This window comes from Anas acuta, chromosome 17, assembly GCF_963932015.1.
Source record: "Anas acuta chromosome 17, bAnaAcu1.1, whole genome shotgun sequence".
NCBI lineage: Eukaryota > Metazoa > Chordata > Aves > Anseriformes > Anatidae > Anas > Anas acuta.
In genome coordinates, this window is record NC_088995.1 from 11842560 (window position 1) to 11866937 (window position 24378).

At 45.1% G+C, this 24378-nt stretch overlaps 1 long non-coding RNA gene across 2 annotated transcripts; it reads left to right on the forward strand.

Annotated features, from left to right (window-relative positions):
• Nucleotides 1–6240: 6240 nt before the first annotated feature.
• Nucleotides 6241–19700, forward strand: LOC137841323 (uncharacterized). Of its 2 annotated transcripts, XR_011088564.1 has the most exons (6): nucleotides 6241–6392; nucleotides 7551–7760; nucleotides 14870–14917; nucleotides 16516–16633; nucleotides 17503–17694; nucleotides 18478–19699. It is a non-coding gene; the product is annotated as an uncharacterized lncRNA (long non-coding RNA). The 2 variants fall into 2 exon arrangements; XR_011088565.1 differs by lacking the exon at nucleotides 17503–17694 and having other exon boundaries at nucleotides 18478–19700.
• Nucleotides 19701–24378: the final 4678 nt, after the last annotated feature.

Consider the following 24378-nt stretch of genomic DNA (forward strand, 5'->3'; position numbering starts at 1 on the left):
GATAATGGATCAGAGGGAATGAAAACAGATGGATGTTAAAACAGACAATTCTCTGCCATGAACCTGGGAGCCCTCCACTGCTGCCTGGTCCGCTCATTCAGTTCATAATTGTATCAGACATTCCAACAATAGAGAGGCCTTCTTCATTAATCCTGAATTTACTGAAAAGAAGCTCTGCAGACTAAAGCTCTGTCGGTGCTTAGACAACACCAGGCAAAATTTACCACGGGCCTACATAGATAAAACTCAGCTAAATATAAACTAGCACAGAAAATTCTGAAAGAAGCAGGGGAAGAGAGGGGCTGGTGAGACGAGGAAGGAGGCCAGGCTCACAGCAGCACTGCTGATAGCCAGCAGGCACTGAAGTGCCTTCGTAACAGAGCTGCAACTTAGACAGCACCAGAGACATTTACAGAAGAGCTTTCCTCTTGCTGGAGTACAGACAGAGCTAAACTTATCATTAGGGCTCCTGCACTTGAGCTGATTTTTCTCTTTTCAGGGATCAGCCCGCAGATAGCCCAGGAAATGCCAGCCCTCACCATGTGATGGGGCACAACCTTTTGGTAACCCTGGTCTGCAGCAGGTGACCGGGGCCAAGCAATACAGATCGAGTCTCTTACCAGCTGTCCTGTGAGTCAGACCTTGATTACAATATTGACATTAACATTTTAATCACATGCGTGCTGCTGCAGATTTTAATGACCAACTTGCTATGCCTTTGCTCTTAGAGGATCAGAAATGAGACCCTTGCTCACAGCCCGAGTGAGTAGGACACCAGAACAGCAGCTACCCCGGCAGCAAACGTGGCATTGCTCGAGCCACGAGCCTGCCCCTGAACGTTAACCTTGCTGGCACCGAACACCTCGCTGGAACAGGGACTTTGTTCTCAATTACTCTATTCCTGTGTCTGGGGCAGGACTGCGAGTTATGAAAAGAGGAGAAAGGCAGCGCTTTTGTATTCTCTCTAGCCTGAGGCTGTGTGAAAATCTAGCTGGTTCCCGTCTAACTATCATTTTCTGATTCCCAGGGACTTTACTTAGAGCAGCATAATCCAGAGACTTTTCCTTCATACTGTGAAGCTGGAAGCAGGGCTGCTATTTAACTTTCCCTACCTTGTGCTGTCAGAGCAAGGTGAAGAAACTTCAGTGCAAATGAGAATCAGGCCCCGATTCTGCATTGTTCCTTTCACCCTGAACATGCTGCGTGATCTGCTGCAAACAGAGCGAGCTGAATCTGTGAAGCCTTGCTCTGATAAAGACTATCATGTCCAAGGTGGGAGGACAACCAAAAGGTCAGAATAAATAAACCGAATACAGAATTGCTTAAGGCAATAAAGGGAGACCACAGGCTTTTATTACAATTCTGACATGCACCAGAACATACTTCAGGACGTTAAATAAACTGGGTTCTGTGTCACCAGGCTTAGCTGTTTTATGTTGTTTCTTCTCCTGCTACCCCAATACTTTGCCAAAATGATCAGGCCTTAGCTGCTTGTTATCCCTTCTGCAAACATGGACTGCCTTTATCACTTGCTTCATCGTGGGCATTTGCAGTGAAAATACATAATCACTGTCAGAGTACAAAGAATCATTACGAATAATTAGTTACTTCCAATATGGCAAGTCAGTCTCATAAATCTTGAATATTTGGCTTTGGTTTTGGAAAGAGAATCCTTAATGGCTACACTTGTGAGACTCTGTTAATTGATATAAAATTGTATTCAAAATTAAATTTGTTTTAACAGATCTAAATCACCCCAATAAATCAGCTCCAGCCTATCTGCTTCAAAAGGTTCAAGTACACTTTTTTGCCTTAGGGAGAAAGCGTGTGCTTGCAATCAGTGCACGGATGGCTGGACCTGACCCTCCCCTCCTTTGCTAACTGCTTCCATATGCTGACACCAGGGTGAAGTTGCTGGCCTGAGAAAGCATAAAATGGGGGGGGGGGGGGGGGAGGTTTGTCTGCAAAGCAGCCCCTTCTGGGGCAGCTGTAGGAGCTCCAGTGCCCTCAGCCTTTCTGCCGTAAGGACAGAGCTGGCTGCCTGAATTCCAAGGACTTAAGGAATTAAAGGATGGAGGGGGAATTTTAGGGGGGGGGGGGGGGGGAGGTAAGGAGTTTATCTTCTTTTTTTTTTTTTATATAACCAAATATTGATATATTGCATGCTTATGGGTTGCAGTTGAACGGTAGGTGTTGTAATGCTCTTCTTTTCTTCAAGGAAAATGTCTTTTTCATCTTCTGTCATGGGTGAGAGAAGGTAATAAATAATAACAGTAGCTTAATTTTGTCTGACCATGCGTGCTCTACTTAGCTCCTGAAATTGTTTTAGGAAGAAAACTATTATCTTTGGGCTTACTCTAGGCTGGGGAAACTAAGGAACAGAGAAGCACAGGGTTCCTCTCACAATTTCTCTCAGTAACAGCCTATTTGCTCACCTGTGCACTGGTGCTTCCTGAGATCTTGTGTGGTAAAACTGCTGGAAAAAAACTCAGCATTTGCATCCTGTCTGCTGTTACTATCTGTTATCTCAGATCTCTCTCTTTTTTTTTTCTTCTTCTTCCAGAGATTCCTTCTTGCCTACTTCATCTCAGTAGAGCCTTCCCCACCCTTCTACCGAAGCTGCTGTGTGTATTTGTGCCTGTCTGCCCTCCCGGGTTCCAGCTGCAGGACTTGTTCCATGGGGCCACCTTGCCTCCTGCCTGCAGCCCTTTGGGGTTTGATGCTCTCTGCCTGGGGATTTGCATAGGCATGGGTCAGATTTCAGGAGGCTGTGAGCACTGCAGCGAATGCGCTGCCTTGCTTCCTAGGGGTAAAGTCTAGGGGAAAAAGAAGCAAGCCTGCAGCGCAGTGTTCAGTAGCTAAGTACTATGTCTTGCTTGACTAGGTATGCCTAAATCCTGTTGGGCTCAGTGATCTATTTAATGACTCTTTTACTTGCTTTTAGGATGCTGCTGCTGTACAGCCGTCCTCTGCAGCACACAACGTGTAATGTGTAGGTGGCATTTATTGGTGGATAAAAGTTAAAATCAACTCAGCTTTATTAGGGACAGCCGTTACAGCTGCTGGGAATCCTCCCTAGGTAGAAGCTGTCTCTTTTTACAAGTGCGTTACAGGTTGTGCTCATTTTACTATTTGCGTTTGTTTAAAATAGAGTTTATTTTTAATCTGTTTATAATATCAATCATCAAATAGTCTAAGAAAAACGTTCCCTTAAAAAAACAACCCTGGAAAACCTGAAAGTTAAGGCTTTAAACGTGTTTTTCTGTTCTAGTTAAGAGCATCTTGGAGAGAATATGTCTGGCAATCCACCAGTTCCAGAGATCTCCTAATAAAGGCTGTCAGGGAGAGCAAATATAACTTAACACGTGGTCAGCTACTTATGATAAACAGGTGCTAAAACACTTCTGCAGCGTTCCCTCCATTAAGGGTTTGTCTCTTTGAAGCAACCATTGGGAAGATGTGTTGTCTTAATTACAATCCCTGGGAGCGAGGAGCTGGCTAGCTGCTAGGTGACTTGCTAATAGAGACTGCTCTGTGCTGGGGGTTTTAGCTCTGAGAAGCAGCAGCAGGCTAAAACCCAAGTGTAGACTGGCAAAATCACAATGATGCATAATTTATACCGGGTCAAGTTACCCTTCATGGAAAGTAGGTGAGCTGGGCAAATGTTAAGCAGGGCTTCACCCTGGCTATTGTCAATGGCTATAATGGGGAATTTATTCCCAGGATGGACAAGGCCTAACAAATTGCTCCAGTTACGTGTTCTGGTGTCTTTGAGGGCTCAGACTGACTTTGCAAGAGCTAGATCAGACATGGATTCAGGGATATTTAGGAGGACATAATGATGAAAGATGTTGAATTAACTGCCTGGAATCGTTTTAAAAAGTGAGGTAGATTTGGAAGGTATATGAAAGGGGATGAGGGAAGATTCAGTGGGTCACTGTTAGCGGGTGTGTAGTAGATACTGAATTATTCTTAACTATTTCTTTGCGCGTGCCTCGTACTGTTGCTGATCTTCTGTTGTTCTTCACCTGATTCACGGATTTAATTTCACTTCTGTGAAGGAAGGAAAGAACCTCAATTTGAGGGGACTGATAGCCTTTAGAAGGGGGGTGTATTGAATTTCAGAAAGCATTTTACAAGGAGGTAGCCTGCAACAATCTTGTGCTATAGGACTTCCTTTGGAAGCATATATTTCTCCCCCATAAGTCTTCTGAACAGTTTTATACTACACGTTTCAAGAGAATTAAATCAATAACAATCTGTACCTTTCTAACCTGAAATGCAAGCTCTGCACGGCAGGAGATCAAGCTATGCAATTAACTGTTGTCCTTTCAAAGGAATTCTGACAGATATTTATAGTTTACTGTATTCCATTTCCCTGCCATTGGAATATAACAGTACAACTGAAAGCAGCTGACTGGAACTATGAAATAATTATAGCAATAACTATTTCCTTCTCTTCTGGGGAAGTCTCACAAAGTGCTGAATGTGGGGACTGCTGATGTTCTTGCCCCTCAGAACTCAGGCCTTACCTTTTGTTTATCGTGCACCTTTATGGCATCCAAGAGTTTTTTTTTCCATTTCCTACTGCTTTTTCTAATGCCAGATTCTAAATCTCACATTCAACTTGACGTTGAATGAATCAGCGCTGTACAAATAAACACATTTTTAAGAGCTTTCTAAAATCGGGCATGGTCAGTGTATGAAGTAGAAAGACTTCTCTGTAGTAAAGTCAGTCATATCTTCGTGTGGGAGTTTGGAGCAGCCTATTAGGAAGAAACTATGCAATATTACCAGAAGTGAATAGATTGGCATTTGACTGCTAGGCACTTTGCAAATTTCAATACAATGGTACTTATTTTATACCCTGAGCTGTCAATGTAACTTATGTGCTCATGCTGGTGACTTAGTAGCATAATGACAGGCCATTGTTACTAAGCTAATTAATTTTAAGCAATCTTTCCTAACAGTGTGCTTGAGAGTGACATTCGATTGCTGCAGACTTGAGACATTGAAGCATCAGGAAAATAGTAATGCTGAATCTTACGGCTGCCGCTCCTGCTGCCTCAGTCCAAGTCCCTTATCAGAGGATATTTGCTGTGTTGGGCACTTTAGATCTGAAGCTTGATTTGCCTCTTTCACCAGCTGTAATATCCTCTGCTACTTTGCCTTATGGCTGTACATGGCAGCGGTGTGCTGCAGGTTCCCGCTGCCTGTTAGTTCTGCCACTTGACCCGTTTCCCTCACGTGGGCTGAAATCCTGCAGATGGCTTACCAGGGTCTGCACGAGCTGTGAGCCAGGACCAGGTGCAGCCATTGCTTTGAGCTGCTTTCAGGAGCAGCGTGGTGAGGGTTTGTGGTGTATTTGTTTTGCCATTTTTCTTTTAACTTTTAGAAGTCTTGTAAGGGCGGAATAAGCTAAGTAGCATTGGAAATGTCTTTCCAAATCAAAGGAAGTCTGGAAATTACTTTCCTATCACTGTTTGCCAAAAGGGGTAGAATATAAATGTCTGGATGCCCCAGACCTTTAACTGCATGGACTGGATGTGAAGTTGAACCCTTCCTCCAGCAAGAGAATGAGAAGAGGGAAGAGAAACCCTTCGCAATTCGTTCTCACAGGTGGCACGCTCTCCTTGTGGCTGTTGAGTAATGCTGTACTGTCAGGCTGCCTCAGTGGTGGTGCTGAGTCTTTCTAGGTAACAGTTTTGCTTTCTGTCCCCCAACCGGTACTGAGACTGGGTGGGTGAGTGGTGCTGCTGTAACAGGAGGACAAAGCTAGGTTTCCTAGGAGTGTTGTCAGAAATGTCAAGTCCACTACAGGTAAAGAAGCTAAGGAAGCAGAATGTCTCCTAAATTAACCGGATCTGGAAAGTCCCCATCATTTTCTCCATATGCGGCTGTTATCCAGAACACAGCTGACTGCCAGACCCACCGGTGTGGTAAAGCAGCAACCTGCAACCCAGCCCAGATGGCTCAGCTTCTGGAAACTTGCTTTCATTAACGGAGAAGAAGATTGGGCCTTCTGCTCAGTGAGCTGGTGCATGCACGAGGATCAATAACATATCTGAGAACTCTCCTCCTGAGAGGGCTGCAACAAACAGTACATTATTTATGTGCCCTTCTCACGTTTCTCTGCGTTATGTAAATACTAATCAAGGTGAAATTGGACTCAGCCGTGTCTAATTTTGACTTCAGTTTATTTTGGCAATATCCAAGCAGAGGTCAGATGCTAAATGGTCTTCTAGAGGAGCCCTGAGGTTTTCTAAGGCTTTGTGTGGGTTTAAGGCAGTCTCCACATAAGCTCGTAGCTGGCTGTTGGAGTCCCAAGCGTGGTTGCTCTGTTGTCCCCAGCCCTCATACTCTCCTTTGCTTGCAACATGAGTGAGAAAATAGTGAGTCCTGATTAGCCATTGCCCTTTGACCACAGCTGATGTTACTAATCCAGATAAGCAGAAGCATATTTTATTTGTCTTGGTCAACATTTTGATCTACTTGCCCCTGTTCCCATAGCCGTGAGTTTTTCCTCTGTGTGTCTGTTGATCTTTCAGGGTGTTTTCATTCTGGCTCACCTGGGAGCAGGGGTTTCTTTGGGAATGCTTCCCAGTTTTCAATCTGTTGTGTGGTTCCAGGAGTCTAATTCTGGTTGTTTTTATTTATTTATGGCATCGTAATAGTTTTCACCTGCTATGGGAAAAAATGTGCCTTACTGAGAGCTCTGCTAACCAAAATCTCCTGTTCCTACTTGGTAAAAGCTAGTGCACTGTGAGCTTTTAATGTGCATGGGTGTGCCTGCCAAGCAGGGCAGCTATTAGTTCTGTGCATGATGATGGTTTCTGTGATGAGCATGACTTTTTCTATTGGGAAATGAACTGTGAACACCTACTCATTTTTCATAGGCCAAATTACAGTGATCTTTCAGCTCTCTGAATTGCCTACACCTCAAAAAGAAAGTCCCTAGGACCCTTTAGAGTGATGCTAATGAAATAGTTGTGGCCGGGCAGCGATTCTGTAACCAGGAACTACCTCTACGAATTATTTGCTTCCTGCCTGGCAAAAGCCTGATGCACCTTGTGTACTTCCTCACCTTTTGCACCGTTTTACACTTGGCATTGAGATAGCTTTTGGGTGTCTGTTGGTCAGGCTTCCCTAGCTGTGATTAAACTGAAAGAAAAGGGTTTGATGTCAGGGAGAATTTGCTTACAGTTCTGTGTCTCTCTGGAAACCTCACAGGCAACAGCTAAGAGGAAATGAGCTAAAAAAGGCATTACTGCTCTCTTCTTTCCAGGGGGAAAAGAAAAGGGCAATAGAAATTATTGCTTAAAAAAAAAAAAAAAGGCTAAATTCAGACCTTGGAAACAAACAAGCATGACTCTGAATTTAGTTCTAATGCTGGTCTTCAGACACTTCCACACTTAAATCCTTGGATGATCATTAAGTTCTGTTGTGTTTGTACTTTTCTAATCCAAGAGATCTCCAGTGGTACTTATCAGCTCAAAGACTTATGCCTGATTTTTTTTTTTTTTTCCTTCCTCCCTGTGTGTTTGTCCCAGAGTTGGTCTGGGGGAAAAGACACTTAGTGGAGCTTTGGACTCTCAAGGCAGCGAGGCCAACAGCAGCTCATAGTTGACTTGTGCTCACCAGATGGAGAGGATGGGGCCCTCAGTAAAATGGGAGCTGTGGGATCTGTCACAGCTGTCTGCCACTTCTAGGATGACGATAGAGAATGTGTGTCAGTGCATGAACTTCTCCCAGTGAATCAGGTATGTCTGCACAAAGATGACTTTCTCTGATTTTCCTAATGTTACATCTCAGTGTCTGTATGCACAGCTGTTTTTTGTTGTCCTGGGGAAAAAGGCACTCTTAATGAAGAGCACTTGATATTCTGAGATCTGGTCACTGTAATCAAGACAATGAAAGTGTTTTTTTTTTTTTTTTACGTAAAGCCAAGCTTTCCAATTCAGTAGGACAGAGTACTATCAGTTAATTTGAGCTTCTGAGCTGTGCAGGTACTTAGAAGTATAATCCATCAGGTACTCTGATCTACAAGTCTGGCTGAAATCTTGCAACTGTCAGAATGACATTACACCCAGTCACATCCAGTGTGCTGAATAGCTAATGGATGTTTTGAAAGGAGCTAAATTGGCTTCCCCAAATTCACCTCAAAAATGCAAGATCTGTCTGCAGCTTGGATGTGAAGGTGTGATTTCAGGCTGCTGTGATAAGTCACTAACACCTGGGTTTTCTGCTTTTTGTTTTCTAAAGCTTCCATTTTAACTTGCATTTACCTAACCCTTTAACAATGCTGTGTTCTTCTACAGCAAACAGCGTGCTGGCAGGTGACTAAGATCAGAAGAAAAACCAGTTACTTTTTTTTTTCTTGGTGGATGTGGCTTTCAGTTCAGAGCTAAGGCAGGCCTTTAAGTGCGTAATGAGAATGCTGTAGGATGAGTGTAGATCTCGTGTCAGCTCAGATGAACTTCGCTTGTACATATAGTTCAAAGTAAATTGCCACATGGTCAGCAAAATGAACTTAACCATACAGCTCAGGAATACTGAAACATAGAGCATGTTATGATCTGGATTCTTTGTGAGAAAGTGCAAAGGGTGTTCCTTGCATTTCCTCAAAGCAGGAAAAAAATCAGCATCTGCTGAGTGCTAAGATCTTCAAGAGTCAAAGTTGCTTGGCTTAATCCTAATAACCTGTCCCTGGAAAAAAAAATGGAAAAGAATAGTTTCAATGAGAACGATGATCCTACAATGAGCAGAAAGAATGTGGGAAATCACATTGCTGGAGAAGGTGTGTGTAGGGGTTTAGCTGTGCTCTTGCTGGGTTTGCTGCTGTGATGCCTGGTGCTTACAGGCCAAAACTTGGGTTCCCAACACAGCTTGTGCCCCAGAGTAGGAGCATCCATTACATGTCAGTCATCTGCTTGCACTGGGTGTATCCTTTCCCCTTTCCAAACCCCATTTGGGTTGCCAGTTTGGCATGGAGCTGCTTTAGGGGATGACAGGACTGAGTGCTGGAGCTTATTTGTAAGTAGTTTTTTAATGCATTGCGAGAACAGCTGGGTAGGAGGTATAAATTGCTATAAATTGCTGGTCTATGCAAAAAGGTGCTTGCATACATTACTGGAGAGCCCACTTGAACTTGTTGAGCAGTGCTCCCACCAGCATTAAGAGGTCACTTAACCCTCTGCGCGGCCCTGCTGCGGAGCCCAGGCGTGCACTGCAGAATTCAATGAGCTCCACCATTTTTCCTCTGTGCGCTGCCCAGAACTGATGCAAAGTGACATCTGACAGCGCAGGCAAAGCAGCGACAGTGCTCTGAGACACTAATAATAGCTGTAGAGCTAGAGCAGTTTTCCTCCATCCTTATTTTTCATTAGATTCTCCCCACTTTGGTGAGGAAATGTTGTCATCCCTGGCACAGTTTATCCTTGGAAGCCACCTTTGAGCCATTTAATCTCAAGGCTGGCTGCACAGTGGAGTCAATGTGCTAGGAATGCTCCCAACATAATCTCTTTAAAGAACAGCTGATACCTCACTGAGAACTTTGAAAAAACATTCCCCTTGGAAGCAGCCCTCGGAAGTTAGGGGCAGTGAGGGGGAGCTGATGTGCGAGAGGCCAAATGGTCTCGGGAGCGGCGCGGCAGCACCCCCCAGAAAGGCAGGCTCCGGTGCCATGCAGAAACTCGTCTGTCTCTTTTCTCAGTTTTCTTTGTTACTAAGGAGATTTGCATTGAAACAAGCTCTGCAGGAATCCTCAGGTTTCTAGCAAGGAGATCTTAATATTTCTACTCATTTGTAATTAGTAAAAGAGAAGGTGTCAGAAAAGGTTCCTGTGAGGGATTCTTGGGACCAAATTGCAGTAAAAGGGGGAGAAATTATGAATAGCCCTCTACACCCCAGCTGAGCACTCAAGGTCAATTTGGTGGAACCCAGGGCCAGCAGCAATGTTGTGGTTTACCTCACTAGGACAGAAGTAGAGCAACCCTATTTGGTTTTGGCCTGGCTTCTCCTGCTGTATCTGTTTGTTCCTTGCCCTGCTGCCTGTATCTCTAGGATATACCCTAGTGAAGTCAGCAGCAAAACTATGAAGAAAGAAGAAGGCTCAAAGATGCTTGGTTTTGGTTTGATAGGTATTTTTAACTGCTGTTCCATGGATGGGGAAAGGGACGCTGTTTTTTGAGTGCTGGGTACAGAGACAGGAGTAGGTGCCTAAGGAGGAACGTGAAGAATTTCGGCTCCAAATCCAGAAGGATAATCCTCACCGCTCCTGCCTACCTCTGTAAGCGGCTGAGTATCACCACCAAGAGGGTTCCTTAGGTACTTAAAGCTCTTCTCTGTATGTCTAGAATTATCCAAGTCGTGTTGATGCTGAACTGTTCAAATCTGATCTCCTTCCTAAGCCCTGTCAAGATTAACAAACCAGGCTTTCTCCCGCCTGCCTCCTGAGAGGCCCTGCTGACAGCACAGACAGAGCATGCCTGCAGCGTGCCTCTGCACCAGCCAAGTACACAGACAGCTGCTATTTACATTCCAAAGCAGAGGAAGAGTCAGGGATATCCTGCTGCTATAAAATAGCACTGAATATTAAAGGATAAGAGGAGCTGTTGCATGAGCAATGGAGTTCTGACCAATCTCTTATGTTCTCCTCCTCTGGGGCAGTCTCAGCAGCCTTTTCATGTTCCCCATGATTTTTCCTCTGTAGTATCCTTCCTCTCCCATCTTCCCTGTAGTCCTGCATCACCTTTCCCTGCACGCTGCTCCTGCTGTGTCTCTTTAACACCTTTTTGGCTCTTTCCCATGCTCCCTAAGCTTACCCATGTCAGAGCTGCTGCTTTCTCCTGTGCCCTTTGTGTGGCCTTGGGAGGGAAGCAGCTTGTGGGGTGGGCTGTTGGGAGTGGAGAGTGGCTGGGTGTCCTGTGGCAGCTGAAGAAGCCCTGCAGGAAGGTGGATGTTGGCTGGTTTGTTCAGTTCTGTCTGCCTGAGTCCATGTGGCAACGCAGGGGCTTGAGTGTCTTTACAATTGAGCAGTCAAAAGTAATTTTGATGCAAGGCATAAATAGTCAAAGGGTAATGAATACGGTGGACAACTAGGAAAATGTTTTGGGAATGGAGCTGGTAGAGATCATTCAGTATCAAGGTAAATGGGAAGAAAATACAACAAAGGGAGAAGTTGGTAGGTTCCTGCAAAAAAAAAGAAGTTGAAATCCTATTCCCTCCCATTCCCACCCCCATCTCTTCTGCCAGTGGCTTAATATGTATTCAGCAAGCTAAATACATCAGGTCCTCTTTCACCTTGGCAGCACTGCTAGTGATACTATCATACAGATCTGTGCTTGCTGATCCTCCTTGTCCCACTGTTGCACCCAGAAGTTTTTTCCCCAGTGTGGTTATGTGGCTTCTCCTGACCTTTAGAAACGCGGTACTTGAGCTGCAGTAAGACCTGGCCTTTCTGTTTGCACCTCTCCTCAGTTCCCAGGACGCTGGTATGATATAGGCTTTTGCTTCCAATATATTATCGTCCTGTGGAATTAGCCCCCAGGAGTCAGCCTCTGGTCCCAATTACTGTTCTTTAGCTGAGGTGCCTGAATCTCCTGCCACGGAAGGCCTGGGACTCCTTTATCCTGGAGCGCATGGACACCGGCGGGGAAGGCAGAGGCTTGTGGTGAGATGAGGGCTGTTGGCACGCTTCCAGCACCTCCTGATAGCACAAAGTGTATGTTACAGGCCGGGCTGTACAGTCCCATGGTACAGAAACACTATGAGGCTATTAAACACCCACTTCAAATTGCACCTTTGATCAAATTCCTAACAAAAGGCAGCATTGCTGTGCAGTTCTGCTGCGTGCGTGCTTTGCAAATTACATCCCCAGATGTATGAGATCTCTGGAGACCAGAGGGGAAGGAATGTCATGCACACAATAGAGCTGGAAAAACCTTCTGTCTTAATGGTGCCCCATCAATTCTTATCTGATAATCTCTCCTTTTGAAGGTATGTGGAAAACCAAAAATAAGAACAAAGCATAGACAGAGACTTGCCCTGACCTGTCTTCTAGACCGTATCTCTCTGGAGCTCTGCTTGCTTGCTCTGCTTGTCTTGCTGTGACCTCTCTCTCATCTCGCTATCAAGCTCGCTTGCTGGGGTGAGCAGCTGCCCCCTCCCTCCCGTCCCTCTTTCCAGCCTCTCCTTGTGCTTGTAACAGCCTTCTCGTGCTTGTCTGCCTTATCCACTTTGTCTTATATTTTCAGCAGAGATTAGAAATATCTCTTCTTCTGAGTCTCAAAGTTCTGAATTCCTCTATCTTCCTGCCACTGCTTATCTTGCTGCTGTATTTTTAAACTCTAATACACTCCAGGATATGGTTGTCACAGGGGACACTTGAACAAAGTAAGAGGAGTGTAGAAACCTTCTGAAATTCTCAGGAAAAAAAATGCTTTGTCAAAAGAGGAAAGTTCAAAGCATAAAAATATGTATCTATTTTTCAGTCGTTGAGCAGTGACAACACATGATAGTGGGATGATTTTGGAGCGTGTTAACCACAGCACACCCTTCTGTTCTGCTTTGTCGTGCGTTGTATCGCTTTTAGGTTGAGGGCTCAAGGGGCCCGGCACGCTTGCAGTAGCTACTTCCAAGTAGGCTGGCAGGTAGGGGACTGCTAATAGCCCCGTCTCTCTCTGGCTGCACAGAGGAGATATCGGAGCAGAAAGAGGAAGTGTGACTCGTAGCTGGTGGCAGCCGGGGGAAATGAACTCTGACTTCCCCAGTCCCAGCCAGCAGCAGAGGTGCCGGGTCTCCTTCCTCCCTCCTGTGGTTCTCTCCAAATACGTCTTCAAAGGTGTGAGAACAACTTTGCATTGCCTAGCGAATAGATTTTATCTGGGTGCTCCAAAACCACTATCACTGAATCTCTTGAACCCTTTGAGCTCGATGGAGAGACTTCAAAACTCGAAGGTTTTCACAGCTGAAGGGAGGCAGCGCTCAGACCCTGCTGACATTCGCCAGGGAGGCTGGGCTGCAGCTGTCTCGCGGCTCCTTGAGCCTGAAACCTTGGGCTGACAACCTCATGGCTTAGGAAGCTCTTACCAGACAGAAGTACTTCCCATTTGAAGCCTTCTGCTTGATCCTTAAGACACCTTTGCACCTTTTCCTTAGAGGAGAGGCTGTCGGACACTGCGGTGATAGTAACCAACAATTTCCATTCATATTGCTGCCCACTTGGGAACATAAGCTGCCATCTTCTGAGCAAGGAGCTGGTGCTCTGGGGTTGTTTGCCTTTTCTCTTTGGTTTGTGTAATTATACTTGCCCTGAAGACAGCATTACTAAGATACATATCTAGTTTTTCAAATGATGCCCTGGCAGTCCCTGGAGCTCATTATCACCCTGCAGTGCCCGTAACTGTTTTGAGGAATCCCATCTTTTCTCCAAGGGTTGGGGTATTAACAGTGTGCGATGCGCTGTCTCCCCTGGCAGTTATTTACAAGATCACGTTGATGTCCCACCTTTAACTCTGGTGCTCTTTGTGGGTTCATTTCCCCTTTTCAGGGGAAAATAAAGGCATAATTGCCTTCTTTAGGAAACAAAACATTTCCAAATGTTAAACTTTCCATTTAGAGCATCACAGCGTGCCTGTAGCCTCTGCGGTGGCTGGGCACCTAAACAGCACTTCCTTTCCACGGGGGGAGGAGGATGCTCAGCCTCCTGCTCCACAAGTGGCAGTTCCTATTCCGGCGAAAGGCAAGTTTCCACCTGATGTTAACCCTGTAGAGCCAGTACCTACTGGGGAATTAATTGTTTTTTTTTTTTTTTTTTTTTTTTTTTTTTTTTTTTCCTGAATGGTTTTATTTTAGGGAGAGCAAGTTAATTCTTGTTGCTTTGCTGTAGGAAGAAAGTCAAACTAAAAGGCACATGGTTTCTGCAGCTTTTGAAATCTTTGTATTGTTATGCGGAATAACTGCAAACAATTTGCATTACAATGAATCATAAATAAGAGATGCCACCAGCTGAAGTGTAAACTGAGCAAAATGTGGGCAGCTCTCAGTGCAGCAGAACCGAAGTGCTTCAGGCAAGACTAGACGGAGGTAGCAGGCAAGTGAGCAAGGCACTGCTGGGTTGCAGACAAGCCTTGTGTTCGGCAGAGGTCCGAATTTTAAGATGCCCAGTTAATCTTAATTTTCAATATAAGCAACATAATATTTGTAGCTTAGATGCCAAAATTGTCAGGCAAAGAGAAGGGAAAAAATCCGAAACCCTTCTGTGGAACAGGATTAGGCAGGATTAAAGTCTGAAATGATCATACTGCTCTGAGTAGTGGGTACTGCCACAGCCAACTCAATAAAACTCAGTGGGACACTTGACATTGTACATTTTCAAGCAGCAAGTCATAAATCTATGTTCATGTGAAATCTTTTGCACTCAGCCTGATGGGAACAGAATCACTATGCAACTTCAGGTGCTGCTTTTGGGGGGAATAAAGCACAAGTTACTGCCTTGCAGGGCAGATCTTTGCTAGGAGAAAGGGAAAGCAACTTGAATGTTTGCTTACCTTTTATAAAATAAGCCCTGTTCTCAAGTGTTTTACTGGGCAGGAAAGTTCTTAAGCATTTTATTTAAATGTTGGGCAGTCAGGTCAGACTGAATTAGAGTTCTCGTCTTGTAAGAAATGTCTTAGAGCTAGACTGTGCTATGAAAACTGGTGTCAGAAAGGTGGTACAGAGAAGGCACATCTTGCACCAGCGTTGTGCTGCAGTGCCTCTGTGAGGTGCAGGCGGTGGTGTCGGAGGATCGGGGTGTGGGATCTGTGTGCTGGTTGCAGTCTGGAGTGCCTTCCTTGACCAAGTGCTCTTCTGTCTTTGCATCAAGCAGGCCTTTGAGCTGTTGCAGACTTCAGTGCTGCTAGCCCCCAGCCATGAGGTAAGCATTTGCTAGGTCCAATATGAGGATATTTCTGGTTTCCAACTTAAAATAATAATAATAATGGTGGCGTAGCTCATAATCGTGAGTGAAAGGTCTCTGTGCTGTAATGGGAAACAGCTGGTGTGGTAGGCCATTGCAGACTAAAATCTGTCTTTGTTCAAAATGTGGCCCCGCCATTATCACGGTTGGAAATAATCCTTGGTGCTGACATGGTAATGACAGCTTGATGTTTTAGACGCATCTAATGGCACTAAGTCCTGATCTTAGCCGGCATTTATCAAGATAAATAAGCCAGTCAGGCAAGAGCATGGTGGGCTGACTGTATTCCTGCAGATAACGATGTGCGTGCTTCCTCTCTCGGAAGAATAATGAACAGAATGACTGTCAAAATATTTCCCTCTGGAGAGACTCCAGAATAACTGACACTTGTGTGAGCTCAGTGCCATCAGCAATGTGAGCCTCTTCACAAACCTGAAAGAGGTGGAGCTGTGGCCAAGGAAGATGAGAGGATCTCACCTTAACACTAACGAGAAGCTGGGAGAGTCATTTTCCCCCTTGTGTTGGACCTCTCTTGGGAACAGCTCCGCTGTCACGGCTGCTGGATGCAATGCTACGGTACGTCCCTCAGGCCTTTTGAGGCTGGTGGACCAGATCCTGCTGACTTCAGCGAGGCTGGGTCTGGTGCAGCACAGTCTTACATGTTCTTTAGCTGAAACTTTCATTATAGCCCTACAAACCATCAGAGGATCAGGCCCTGCAAGTTCAACTCTGCAGCTCTCGGATTTTCCTATTAATCCTGGAAGAAAGCAGTGCTAATGACTTGTCTGCAAAACAAAGTGCATGTACAGACCTACACAGAGCTTACTGTGCTGTTGTGGTGTGCCCCTTCTGCAGCCCTCGAGAATTTTGGGAAACACATGTAACTTGCTGCAGGAGCTGCCCTCATTGTAAGGATGATGCATTGAAAAAGTGTGCCTGGGGAGCTGAAAGCATCACTTAGATCACTGTGCCCCGCTTGGTGACCAGAAGAGTAACGTGGCCTGGCTGGCTGGAGTCTGAGCACGGGGAAAGCCCACGGACAGTGCCACAAAAGAAACGGTTCTCCTGGGTCGGAAAGCTGTGCTGTAACGACAGAGTAAGCTCCAGCAAAGCCACGGCACAGGTCAGGGCTGGGAAGTGTACACAAAGGGCTTTCCCTGTAGAACAGGTCAGGTCATGCTGCTGATTAAATGCGTCCTGCAAAGGTGTCATAACTCTCCAGCCTGAGTGTGTTACGTCTCCAGAGCGAGAGCAGGGTTTTGCAAGACTGGATTAAGGTGAATTTATTCCCTTTTCATTCTTTCAAATGTAGATTTATCCCTGTTGAGCTGAGCTGTGATGAACTAACTTTTTGCTGTAGGCAGAGGGCTGGCTCTTGTACTGATGAAGAGACTTGTATTTTTGCTGAACTGCTTCTTTCCATGCTATTCACAGGAGGTTTCATGAATTTTCTATATGGGTGGCCAAGAAAGTGATTTCTTCTGGCGGGGGTGGGCTCTGTCAAGCTTACAGCTGCCAAGTTCCTCTTTTCCTGATTTTTTTTTTCCTCCCCCCAGGAGGGTTGTCTGGGGGATACAATCAGGACAGTAGGATCTCTGATGTGCATCCAGCCCCCAAACGGACAAAAGGACGCCTCCTGTGGGTCTGCGGTCTGGGGATCAGGACAGCATCTGGGTGAGGTGCTTGGGTGCTGAGGGAGGAGGCAGAAATCTGATATCTGAGTTTCCACTGAAAGCAGGTTGTGTGCTCAGCAGTGCTTGGGGTGCTGGGTTGGGTGGGGAGGCTGCTGGGACGGGGGCTTCCTCCTGCCCCAACCCCACAGCATCGAGGGCTCCTGACCCGCTGCCCTGCTGCACACCTGGGCTGCAAGCAGCCAGCAGCAGAACGGCGATTTCATCGTATCTGAGGAGCACTGAACTGTATCGCAGACGAGGGAAGCAGGCAGTTGAGAGTGGGTGGGAACAAAACCCTACACTTTTCTTTGTTTGTCTTTTAACAATTGGTATTTACGATGAAGTTTGACCCCTCCCTCCAACCAAATGTTTCTACATGAGATAGTTTTCCCAAGAAAGGATAGTAAAACATCAGCAGTAAAATAATATTTATAGAGCTACGTGTTTGTGAAAGTGACTGTGGTTTTCAAGGTAAATAGTTGCTGGATTATTCAAACTACTCAGTATGTCTGTCAAAATCCTTGTGTCATGTGGAATATTTCCCACACAGTTTCATAGAGAGCCTCTTTTTAACGGCTGGTGGTAAACCTGTAATGCTATGTTAGGTTTTTAATAGCTTGCAAAGGTCCCCGATTGATTTTCACACATTTATTTCCACAGCAGTAAGGTTTTACGTACTGAGGTGTGGGAAGGAAAGGAGGGGGGGAAATAATCACAGGATGTGGAGCGTGTTTCAAAACCTGTGCCTAAATGCCTGTCCTTAAAAGGCTCTCGAGCCGGGGGTGGCTGAAGTGATTGCATGAGCAGTACTGGAGGGGAGCTGGGAGGTTTGCACTTTCTCAGGCAAGGGTTCCCTTCTTTTCCTCGCAGCCCCCTCAAAGACGAGGCGAGGCAGCTTGCACGAAGCGAAGATCCCCCGTGAAGCTTCACGCTGCCTCCTGCTCCAGGGATGCTGCTCTCGGCTCTGAGTGGCAGCGGGACCTTTGGGGTTTTGGTGCCTGCACATCACTGCTGCTGAGTTTGGCTGTGCCTTGCTTTTCCATCAGCTCCATCCCATTTGCTGTAGGTCTTCATCTCATCATCTCACATTATTCCTGTGCAGTAGAGAGGTGCTCCTAAATCCCAATGGGATAATCAGACGTGTGGGAGAAAGGATCTTGAGCGCTCCTCCGGCTGTGGCCATGCGGGTTTCTGTCCCTGCTGCTGGGAGGAGGCATCTGATGTGAGGGGAGAGACCATTATGGCCCAGAGTCTGTCCTAGTTGTTGTCCTTGCAAGTCAAATTTTAAATTTCTGCAAAGGCTTGATGGAGTTTAATGACCTGTAGACAGTTTTGTTATTTACATAGCAGACATCATTACTGGGGATATTTCCTTCCATATCTCATAGCAGCATGTCTAAGGACTGGAGACCAGCCTTGGCTCTTCCAGAGCTTCTGAGTAAACAAACAACCAAGCATCCTATTTAATAAAAAAAAAAAAAAAAAAGACTGGCAATTAAAGAAGACGTCTTGCATTGTACAAACAGGAAGGATTGTAAAACACACTTTGCAGGGAGCCAGTGGAAATGCATTCAGTCTAGTTTATAATCACAGCACAATGAAATACCCTGAACATAAATAGCAAGAAATCAATTTTCTTTAGAAAAAGTAAAATAAAGAACATTAAATGATCATTTGACTAGATAACTGCAGTTTACTCGGTGGTATAACTGTCAGCTTGCCTGTGCACAATAATGGAATTAATGCAGAGGGGGTATGGTTTAGATGTCTCCTTCTTTACAGTGACAATAACTCCCTTGTTTTCTCTAGTGAGTAGATGTTTATACTCTAATTTTGTCTCTGCAGGCTACACAGAGCCTTAAACTTGCAAAAGGGATTTGTGAGCAGCTTGCTTGTCGAGAACAAATGCTAGTCAAAAGAAATGCATGACTTACTGACCTTGAGTTCACTGAACCTTCATCTTGATGCTTCTGCACCACTAAGGAATCGGCTGCTCTGAAAATTAAAGTTCCCAGATTAGAATGGGAGCTCCAACAAAGGACCTGTATGGTTTACAAATACACATCGATTAGAGGACTTTAAAAGAGCTTTGTAAGAACAATGGGATTATGAAAAGCAAATGTTTAAGAGGCAAGCGACCAATTGAGGTCAAAGTTGATGAAAACCAGGCTTCTGAAAATATGGTATTTCTTATTTGTGTTTTGGCTAACAACCTTAACTCTTTGTCCTTACCTGTTACGTTATTCTTTTGGCCCTAGTCATATTGTCAAGATGATGTGCTGTACAAAGAGATGATGACTTTCACAGGGCCCTTGGTTTCTGTCTGCGCGCCTGGTATTTATTTTGCAGTGTCTGGGTCATATTGGTTTGTTGCATCCTCCAAGTTTTAATATTTTTTTAAGGAAATTTACAGGAATATTTCTAGTTGATATTGTTTTAATGTGCTTAAAGCTATGTAGCCATTGTGTCACTTTTTTTCTTCCTGAAGAAACATGTCAAAAACCCAACATCTCAAAGTTTTCCATACTGTGTGAAGGCTAATGAACCTTTAATAGTTTAATTTGCTTCTCAAGCTTTTTGAAGCTTCACAACTGCACCTCTTTCTAGGACAGAAATATGAGAGTTACTGTGAAGAGGAGCTGCATGGCAGTTTCCTAGTTCCCATACAGTCTTGTGCATTGGGAGTAGATTCTTCCCCTACAGTAGAGTGCATTTGTGCATACAGGTGACTGACATGGAAGTAAGTGTGAGCATGGCTATTGTGTATATACATGAAAATCAGATCATTTTGAAATATATACGTAGTAAAATGGCATATGCTTTTCACGTGCTCAGGAAACATCTGTGTGGATAGAAATATTTTTTTTAACTGAGTTACAACCTTGGTTCTAAGGTTGTAACTCCTGTATATTTTACCTGCTTAATTGAAAAGATGTTTATATCATGAGAACTTGGAAAACTGAGAGAACTTGTTTTGCTTACCCCATAATCTGCAGAGTTCACTTTGATGATAGTATGTCATAATTCCTCCTGGGTGCCAGTCAAAACAAAGACTTTGCACTGTACACAAGCAGCTCTTGTTTGGATGGTTTTGGTATTTTGAAATGCGGAGTAAAATCCAAGACAGATATTACTTCCCTTCCTGTAGCTGAATAAGGATAAGGCTGAAAGTGTGAAGAATTTTAAGCTTAAAGTAATGGAAGCTTTGATCCCCTTAACACAGATGCTGTGACTCTGTGCTGTATCATAGATGGTTTAAAGTAAAAAGTAGGAAAAAAAACACCACTTAGAAACCTTTCAAACTGCCAACTTTTGCTGAAAGGGGATTCTTTAGATGTAGTCAGCAATGAAACTTGATGGAAAATATTTCTTTAATGTTTTTGAACCTTTCAGAGATAGAGAAAAAATTACGTTTATATTTAGTTTCATATTTTTCTACTTACCCTATTTACCTGAATTAATAGGGTATTTTTTTGATATTTATCTGCTCAGAGGAAAGCTTAATTTTGTCTTGAAGCTTGGATAGACAGGCAAAGTGAAGTATTTCCTGACATTATCCATCACAAAATTATGATGGTCAGTATTGTGAAATACCATACCATTTGCACTGCTTGTTCTAGGTGCAGGTTCACTGAAGCAGTGGGCTGTTGTCCGTCTGCATTGAAGCTGGAGGGTTGGTTGGCTGAGCCTGGGATGACACTTGGGCACAGGGACAAGCTTTGGGCTTCTGATATGGGATGGGAGCAGGGGAGGCAATGTGTCCTGCTCAGTTGCCTTAATGCAGCTTTCTCCCAGTAGAAGTTGAAGGTTATACGTCATACCTTGAAAACAAGCAGCTTCCTCTCTCCTTTCTTGTCTGTGTAATGGGAACAACTTTTTCATTTTCTAAATTGGTTTGAGATCTGTGGATGAAAAGGCTTTGTAGCTACCGCTATTGGCTTTGCTTTCGGTGAGTATTTTAGACATTACTGAGTCAAAACCACCCAATTTCTTGTTCTTGGGTTCAGAAATTGCTGAGAACTCAATTTCTAGATTGAGATATGGAGTTCTACATCTAATTAATAATCTGAACTGAGATTATCTACCGTCTCAAGTAGGAGGCAAGAAGAATAATGAATAGCCTCAGACAAGACACGACAAAGTTTCCAGCAACATCCCGAAGCACCCTGAGAGTTAATCACATCCCTGCAGCACCGCTTGCTATCAAACCACCAGTTGTCGTGCATTAACGAAGGCACTGCACCCACCGCAGGAGCAGCCAGCAAGGGAGAGCATCAGCATGCACGCTGCTTTCCTGGTGACCATATAACCAGTGCTGTACCCGGAGCTGTGCAGCTTGCTTTGTAATGCAGATTGCTCTAGCTGGAGGTTGAAAGTACAGCGAAAGCGCTGCAATTGCAAGCTTATTTAATAATGCAAGCAGAGGGCAAATCCCAGGAGCTGTTAAAAATATCAGCACAGAAGCTGTTCTGTTGTCCGTTTTCCTTTGGGACTGTTGTCAGCTCCAGATTTTTTTATTTTTTTTTTTTCCCTCTGGAGCTGTAGATCAGATTTCAGGCAGACAACAGCTCCCTTTTGAGGACAGCAGTGACCTGCTGAAGGAAGGTGGGCACCCCGAGAAACCAGCTGCAGCTCGGGCTGCCCGCGGTACCCAGGTGCTGCAGAGCCAGGCTGGCTGCTGCATTTCTAGCCAGGCAGGGGTGAGGAAAGGTCAAAAAGAATCTCGCCGTTCCCAGTGTCTGTCAGTAAGTAATCATGCAGATAAAAATCTCACCACTCCCTCAGCCCAACAAAAATTTCTTTCTCCATCTATATATCCATATAACATTACAATACGAGCCTCAGGGCATCTCTTGTCCTTATCTAAACAAAAGTCTTCTCTGAAAACCTTAGTCATGCAAGTTATGGCATGAAATCACCCTTTCAGCAGAAAAATGGTAATTTTGCATCTGGAGTCAAAGGAGGGCTGGCTTGGTGTACAAAGCTATTATTTTTCTCACATCCAATCACCCTTAGTAATTCGGGAGCAACTCACGTATCAGTCTACGAGGGTTTTCATTCAGTGCAGGTATAAAACCCACTGAAGCTGCACTTGGATTTTTCTTTGGGTCCTGCTGGCACATCTTCTGGAGGGTTAGCCACCTTCTCCTTGGAAGGCTCAAGAAAAATAGCAAACCCAGGAAATTAAACGGGAATGACCTGCAGATAAATGTAAGCCCATAAGACTTGGTGGTTGTTTTGTGATTAAACTGAGGGTAGCCTGGAGAAAAGCAGGAGGTTTGAATAGGGCAACATACTGTTGGTGCAGTTTTTGTGAAAGCAATTCCAGGTGTCATGATGGATAACGCATTAAAAGTGTGGGTTCCATGTAATTATCAATTGTCACCTTGTCTCTAGGTATGGTGCAGAGCAACGGGTGCATTTCCTGCCTTGTCTGGTACCTCTTCTGCTCCTTGACCCCTGTCATGTCTGGGCCAGCGCAGAGCATTCTCACAGACCAGGAAGTTGCTGCTTTTTTCTTCTCTGAACACAGGCTATGGGTGAAACTTGCTGTTTCACTTGTATTTGGCAAGGGGATCCTGGGTAATTACAATGAGAAATGGGGTCATCTCCCATTTTTGTTACTACCTGCTTGCCGTGCCTGGGAGGACCCAGGCTGGCTTGCTGACACCTTGAGCCCTCCCCTGGTCTGGAAAGGGTAGAGGTGGGGGAGGAAGCTCTGTGTCCTTCCCCTGGGCACCATTTGTGAGGCCCCTGCACCGCCGGGGCCTCTCCTGGTGCTGTTGGTGTTGATGGCCTGGGTTTCGAGGTAGGGGAAGGGGTCTCCATTTGGGAAGGGTCTGCGTGTCTCTGGGTGGGCTGCTGTTGCTGCAGCTAGGTGAGTCCAGCTTTCTGCTGGAAGCAAACTGGTGTGGGAGAATCTCACAAATTCCCCCAATGGGAAAAGCCTGAGTGTCCTTTTTTCGTGTAGAGTTAACTTGTGCAGTTGACATTGAAAGCAGTGCTAAAACAGTCCTTAAAAATAATTACATGTAATGATCCCTTTTTCTGTTTTCCTGCCTTAAAAATAATTTATTTACCCTTCTTGGTTCAGGCACAGTGCAGATCTGAGCCGAGGCTTCCTTTGAATAAGGCAGCGCTCAGCTGGTGGCACCGCACACCCCAGGCAGTGCAAGTGGCATTTCCAAGGCTTGCCTTCCCCTTCCTGACCCTATTGCAGCAAGCAGGCTGTGAGCCCTGTGCCTTGCAGCCCTGCGGGGCGGTGGGACAGGCTGGCCGGGCTTGCTGTGGGGAGACAGGGGAAGGAAACCTGGCTGGGGAGGAGAAGGAAAGCAGTGCGTGACCTGGGGGGCAAATGTGTGGCGTGCGAGGGCTTGGCTACTTTTTTCCTTGTCCCAGCTTCAGCAGTGAGCACGGCTCTGTGCAGGAGATCCTACAGCACAGGCTCCTGCTCTGCTCCAGACACATGGTAACTGGTAAGCCTTGATTTCTTAATTATAGTGTCTCAGTGCAAAACTTCCAGATCATATTTAAAGCGATGCTGATTATTAAGAGCTGCACTCTTTCTTGACATTGCTGCTACCTTGCTTTTTGCTGTCTTAGGTGAAAAGCAAGCTCTAATAATTTCCCTCTGTTCTTCAGATTTTAAGCGGTATTATGTTATCTGTGCTTTAGCTTAAATGCTTATATTCCCTGTTGCTGGAGATCTTCTTGCTTTCCCCTTCCTTCTGCCCCCTCAGCCCTATTTAGACAATCCCCAAATGCATGGCTTTTGAAAGTGCTGTTAATACCTCTCACTCCACTGTTTATGATGCTGGGCAGTGGTGCATTCAGATTATCACAGCACGGGTAAAATAATACCCACTTCTTCGCTTACATCCTATTACCGCACCTCAGAGAGCCCTCTCACTTAGATTACTCAGGGGAAATTCAATGACATACAGCCTTTTGATTTGAAATATAAACTGTTGTGCAGAGATTTAAAAGATACCCTAATTTATTTGGAAACGACCAGGAGTGTGCTGGAACTCTTTTGATTGCCATGCTTTATTAGACCGTGATTTTTTCCATCTAGCTTCTATTCCCAAAACCTACAGAACGATCGTGATTTACTTTGGACATCTGTTAAATTCTGGGCTGCCTGGGGAACAAAGCAAGGGAGCTGCATTCCTGGTGGGAATATGGGAGAATAGTGGAACCGGCTGTGTTCTCCCAGCTTTGTGATTCCTCTAGCTTGCATGTTTTTTGCATGTAAATGTGTGCATATCTAGACATGCAATGGTAAACTGCTATTATTAAATATATGAAGACCACCTCAAGCCTTTCCCTGAAGAGCAAAGCCTATCAGGTTGTTGCTTTGCTTTTCCCACCCAGAACAAATCAGGAGCACGGATGGGAGCAGTGACAGGGTGCTGGGACCTGTTTGGTTCCCCACCCGCTGCTGCTGAGATATTTCTGTTTTCAGCTGTCACTACCAGTGTATTCTCAGTTCTCCCCTCCGCCCCCAGCTGCAACCAGCACTGAGAAGGCTGCCCAATTCTCTCCTAGCAGTTGAAGCAAACCCTGCTGCATTTCTGCTTCCTCCTGCAGGACAGATTTACTCACTGTGGTTACCCTGTGGTTGCCACACGTTAGTTACATTAAAGGCAACTGCGCCCTAATCTAATGAAACAGAAATTCACCAGACGTATAAAAACATTTTGTTGTTCTCCTCTATTCACGAACACTTCCTGTGCTCCCCCTCAC